The sequence below is a fragment of the Musca vetustissima genome, unplaced genomic scaffold (assembly GCF_032173495.1).
Source record: "Musca vetustissima isolate MV318-11 ecotype Yass unplaced genomic scaffold, APGP_CSIRO_Mvet_v1 utg38030, whole genome shotgun sequence".
Lineage (NCBI taxonomy): Eukaryota > Metazoa > Arthropoda > Insecta > Diptera > Muscidae > Musca > Musca vetustissima.
The window spans coordinates 144,934-151,489 of NW_026881578.1; positions in this window are offsets into that span (position 1 = coordinate 144,934).

Sequence of the window (6,556 nt, forward strand, 5' to 3'; positions counted from 1 at the left end):
GAACCAAAACACTACGTAAACAAAGTCGAAAATAAACACGATTGAATCGTTCTATCAAATACCAACCCTACAACCAAGAATAACAACAACAAATACATAAACAGCGGCTTCTACTGTGGATTTCCATACGGCCTTAAATCAAACAAACGAACAAACACGAGTCCATGAACAAAACACACGCATTGTCGTAATAATCCCAGCACCAGGTGCCGATGCTAATCAACATAGCCGTCATGGGATGGTTGAATGGATGGATGGATGGATACTTTGGGGATTTGTTGCTACAGGCACACATATGTTAACGTCAGTGTGTGTGTGTAAGCCATGGATTTTCACCCGAAATTTATTGGTATCCTTTTCAGTAATCCTCATAGTACGTTTTATTATGCACTGATCAAAATCTTCAGGGGAAATATGAATTCCTATGCTTTAGATACAACAAAAGTAATCCATTGGGGCACTGGAAATAATTGGAATCATTGGAAAGGAAGGTAAGGACTGGGACTACAAAATTATACCCTATTCCACTTTGGGAATATACGAGAAGAGCTCCAAGAGCTGTACTAGTCCAAAATGGCGTGATCAAAAATTAACATTAAGTTGGTGTTGATGCACATATTATTTTAAATACTTTTAACTTTATGTACATGTATTAGAAGACGCACTAAAAATTTAAAAAATTTACAAAGACATTGCTAGAATTACTAGGATGTTTGGTATTGCAAATGGGATATATGGGTCCACGTTTTGGTGTAGCCCTCATTAGGTTGGAACTACTATCCAAATTGTCTGCATAAAATTTTTTCACTATCTTTTCTATTACAGCAGTTTCGTTAGCCGAATTCATCTAAAGCTTTTAAACTACTGATAATAGAGAGGGATATGGAAATGGAATTTTCGGTGCATATATATATATATATATATATATACCAGCCTCTAATAACCCGGTATGATAGATTGGAGCCCTTTCGGTTGGAAAATTCTACTAAAACCAATACATACCAACACATAAAACGATATACCCCATTTACAATACCAACAAAGAGTAACATAAAATATCGCCAGGTTTTAATATGATTCTTAAAAAGTGAGAGTTTTAGAGTTCATACTTTCAATCTTGAAAATGTCTCAAAAAATATAAGACTTTAATTCGACATTTGCCAAACTGAGTTGTTATACCAATTTTTTAAGGAACCATACGAAACCGAATTAGTTCCTTTAAATATACGCAGGCTGTTTTAACGACGATCAGTCCGTTAATATTGCCCTCTTTCGAGACCACACTTGATAAATGATACATATTTTTGAATAAGAATGACACTTTTTTAAACAAAATAGTTGCTGTTGTTTTATGTCGCTTAGGAGCCCTTCCCTCATTCGTTATATGTATTCAGCCCTGAGCAGTAGTAGTAGCGTCTGTGTGTTTGCTATAAATTTGGTGTTTATTTCATTTAAAAGAATTTACCTTTTAACCGTTCATATCATCATTAAAAATATTTATGGCTTATTTTAATGATGTTAGAGGATCTAGAGTTCATTAATTTCCAATTTATTCGATAACATGATAGAAATTTTAGAAATTCTTTAAATTTGATTATCAAGAATGAAGATGGTATCTTTGTGTTAGAATCGTTAATGATTTTAAGGTATTACGAAAGTAATTTCCATACATATACATATGTATCGACGATGTAGTACAAACTAGTATTAAACCAAATGTAATATATACAGTGGCATAAATTAAATGTGATCCACCTCAAACGGAAAAGGGAGTTAATTACTTTTATAGATATTTTATGGTTTTTTATAGAGTTTAATTGATAAAACGGATCATAAAACTAGTAAGGAAAAAAGTAAACTTTGGATCCTAACAGACGTTGAAAGACCATAAACACGAAAATGGATCCATAAACACGAAAATGGATTCTGCAACCTATACTAAATTTTTCATTTGGTCAGATAAAGAGTTGCTATATATAACTTATATTAACTACAGTTCATTGTACAAAATTGTGTGACAATCAGACAAACTTTGGATCTTTAGTGCACAATTTACATAAAATCGGAAGAAAAGATATATAGGAGCTATATCTAAATCTGAACCGATTTCCACGACACTTAACACACATCATTTTAGACCTAATTCATTACGCTTGGTGACCCGTTTACATTAAATCGGACGAAAATATATATGGGAGCTATATCTAAATCTAAATCATTACGCTATGCCAAATTTCGTGCAAATCGAAATATATATAGGAACTTTGATACACCATTTACATTGAATCGGACGAAAATATATATGGGAGCTATATCTAAATCTGACCGATATTCAGAAAACTCAACACACATCATTCTAAACCTAATTCAGTACGCTACGCCAAATTTCTTCCAAATCGAAAGATATATAGGGACTTTGGTACGCCATTTACATTGAATCGGACGAAAATATATATGGGAGCTATATCTAAATCTGGACCGGTATTCTGGAAATTCAACACACATCATTCTAGACCTAATTCAGTACACTACGCCAAATTTCTTCCAAATCGAAAGATATATAGGGACTTTGGTACACCATTTACATTAAATCGGACGAAAATATATTTGGGTGTTATATCTAAATTTGGACCGATTTTCAGGAATCTTGAAACACATCCGTCTAGACCTAATTCATTACGCTATGCCACATTTCATCCAAATCGAAATATATATATGGACTTTGGTACACCATTTACGTTAAATCGGACGAAAATATATATGGGAGCTACATCTAAATCTGGACCGATTTTCAGGGAACTTAACACACGTCATTCTAGACCTAATTCAGTACGCTGTGCCAAATTTCGTGTAAATCGAATGATGTTCAGGGACTTTGGTGTACCATTTACATGAAATCGGAGGAAAATATATATGGGAGCTATATCTAAATCTGAACCGATTTTCCTCAATTTCAATAGGATTCGTCCTTGCGGCAAATAACTGACCTATGCCAAATTTCATCCTATTCGGATTATAAATGCGACCTGTACTTTGTTTACAATTTAACATGGCCAGCGGACGGACGGACGGACATGCGTAAATCGACTCAGAAAGTGATTCTATGCATATTCTCAAAAGGAACCATGTATCTATCTCGTGTCCTTTTGCCTGTTACAAACATATGCACAAAGACATAATACACAGGGTGGGGAAGGGTAGAAATACACTGTGTATTTTCTAAAACATTTTTTTAATATATAAAAAATCTACGACAACAGAACTTTGTTAATCTCGATAAATCGATTTTTCAATCCATGAATATATCATAGTAAAATCTACGCAAATTTCCTTGTAGACTTATAGTTTTTGGTGTACCATTTGTGTGAAATCGAACACAAATTTATATAAGAGCTATATGTAAATCTGGTTCGATTTTAAGGATAATTGGCATGATCTTATCAGTATGCTGCCATGCAACGCCTTATATCGATATCTGCAATATACGGGAGTTATATCTAAATCTTTACGGATTTAAAGCAAATTTTACTCACCGAAATTGAATACACCCCCTTGTTGTCTCACTAAGCCAAATGTTTCAACATTTGGATGAATCGGTAGAACATATATATGGGAGCTATCTCTAAATTTGAATAGACTTTGACACAAGTGATTCAATGCATGTAATGCGACCAAATATAAAGCCTTTGGTGCATCATTTACACAAAATCGGACGAACATAGGAGCTATAAATAAATCTGATTGTAAACTTAATACTGCATAGTATTCCTTGTGTAATTTTGAGGTACCGCCTAAAAGATTGGGCCTAGCCTAAAAAGTGGACTAATATTTATTTTGGAGATTTTGTACCCACAAATTATATTCAATTCGCCTGAAAAATGTATCCAAAATCCAAAAAAAAAAAATCGGTAATAAGAGAGCGTGGACCCATTAGCGAACTTGATCTACCCATAGAGATAAGACAACCCGAACAAAATTCCAGCATCCTATTCCAATTTCTTCAGAAAATCTGTTTAGATTTAGCTCTCATATATATTTTCGACACCAAATACTTCCTGTTCACTTATAAGTACAGATCTCATATTTAATTTGCTCCCATTTCGAGTCAATATTCTTCATAAAGGCTGCGTTAGGATGCATCTCTTGACTATACACATACTCATAGTTAGTCCTGTCCGAATTTTCTAAGATCGACCGGGCAAATATTGGTTTACTCTGAGGAAGACACTAAAAACACGTTCCTTGGAATAGTTTACGCAAGAAGTACTCTTAAGAAAACTATTGTTATGGCGAATACCCAGCTTAGGGAATTCGGCAAAATATTTCATGGCGGCTATTAATGTCGAATGATGTTGGTGGTCACATTTTATTTTTATCCTCTTTCAGCGATTGTAGCATTGTAGAGAGCCTGTGGATATTAGCTTTGGCCATGAACTTGAACAGAGAATATAGCCTGTGGGTGACCAGTCTCGAACTGTATAACTCCAAATAGCTTGGGGTAAGACCGTGGGTAAGGCCTGTGGGTGACCAGTCTCGAACTGTATAAATCCAAACAGCTTGGGGTAAGACCGCAAGGTAGGTACACACGTACTATAAGTATCATGTATTTGTAAGTTGTCCATGCTCCACTAAAGCTACAATAGATCGATCGGGGCTCTTCTATCATAAATTGAGCCCAGGTTAAAGCGAAATACCGAACTACTGTCAATCAAATTAGAAAATTGTGCTAGGACATCCAACATAACGAAAACGTCGCATTCCATTGTATTATACTTTATTCAAATGTTTAGTGTAGAAATTATTTACCCACCAAGGTCATGCAATGTCACATTGGGGGATATACCAAAACGTGGACGGAGATTGCTTATTTTTAGTAGGAATTCAAAAATTCAAATTAGAGTCAATTCAATACCTAATAAAGGGGGTAATCGTTTTATGAGGGAGAAACCCAATGAAATCCAAATCGAAGTCGCTATAATTTTACATATCGGTTTCATGGAAGAAGATAATATTTCCTTAATTGTGGTCAGTAGTGTTTCTTTCCTGTTCCCATCTTTCTTTTTTACCTTCTCTTCTTCAAACTTTCATAAAACGAGTATGCTTCATTTTTATACCCTCCACCATAGTCTGGAGGGTATATTAATGTTGTCATTCCGTTTGTAACTCATCGAAATATTCATTTCCGACCCTATAAAGCATATATATTCTTGATCAGAGTAAAATTCTAAGACGATCTAGCCATGCCCGTCCGTCCGTCTTTTGTAATCACGCTATCTTCTGAAGGAATTGAGATAGGGTGCTGAAATTTTGCATAGGTTTGTATTTTGTCTGCAGGCGGTCAAGTTCGAATAGCATAGCTCCCATATAATAGTACCCCCCAATTTACGGTATTTTGGGGTTACTGAGCCCAATTTGGTACATTGGGTTCTTATTGGGTACTAAATGTCTCGACAAAAAATTATAAATATAGATCCACTTGTTCTGGTAGCCCCATATAACGGTAACTCCTATTTTCACTATTTTGAGGGTTTTGATCGTATTTTTCCACCGAATTGGCTGTAATTTAGTATTTTTATTTCTTAATAGGTACCAAATCTCTCCACAAAAAATTATAAATATAGGTCTATTTTTTCGGATAGCCCCCATATAAGGGTACCCCAATTTTCTGTATTTTGGGGTTCTTGAGCGCGTTTTTCAACCGAATTCGCTGCCATTTGGTATTTTTTAGTCGTATATTGTAACAAATCTTACCAAATTTTTTTTAACATTTTCCCCTTTTTTGGGGTCTTCCCCATATAACCCCCTTTTCGTACCCTTCACAACACTGTGGTACAGGGTATTATGTCTTTGTGCATATGTTTGTAACAGGCAAAAGAAAACGGGATAGACACATGGTTCCTTTTGAGAATATGCATAAAATCACTTTCTGAGTCGATTTATGCATGTACGTCCGTCCGTCCATCCGTCTGTCCATGTTAAATTGTAAACAAAGTACAGGTCGCATTTATGATCCGAATTGGCTGAAATTTGGCACAGGTCACTTATTTGGCCCAGGGACAAACCTTGTTGAAGTTGGGAAAAATCGGTTCGGATTTAGATATAGCTCCCATATATACTTTCGTCCGATTTAATGTAAATGGTATACCAAAGTCCCTATATATCTTTCGATTTACACAAAATTTGGCACATCGTAATGAATTAGGTCAAGAATGATGTGTGTTAAGTTTCCTAAAAATCGGTTCAGATTTAGATATAGCTCTTTATCTGAGCAAATGAAAAATTTAGTGTAGGTTGCAGAATGACATGTTTATGGATCCAACTTCATGTTACTGGTCCTTCAATAATGCGACGTCCGTTAGGATTCATCTGTTGAATATACCCAAAGTGGTGAAGGGTATGATATGTCGGCCCCGTCCGACTTTACTACTTTCCTTACTGGTTTATATTAAAATAGTTATATGATTTTTTCCGTGTTTGAGTTTGCTTCTAAGACTCTGTTGTAATCATTTCATCTGCTGAAGATACGAAAAAAAACTAGAACATAAGGTTCGATAAT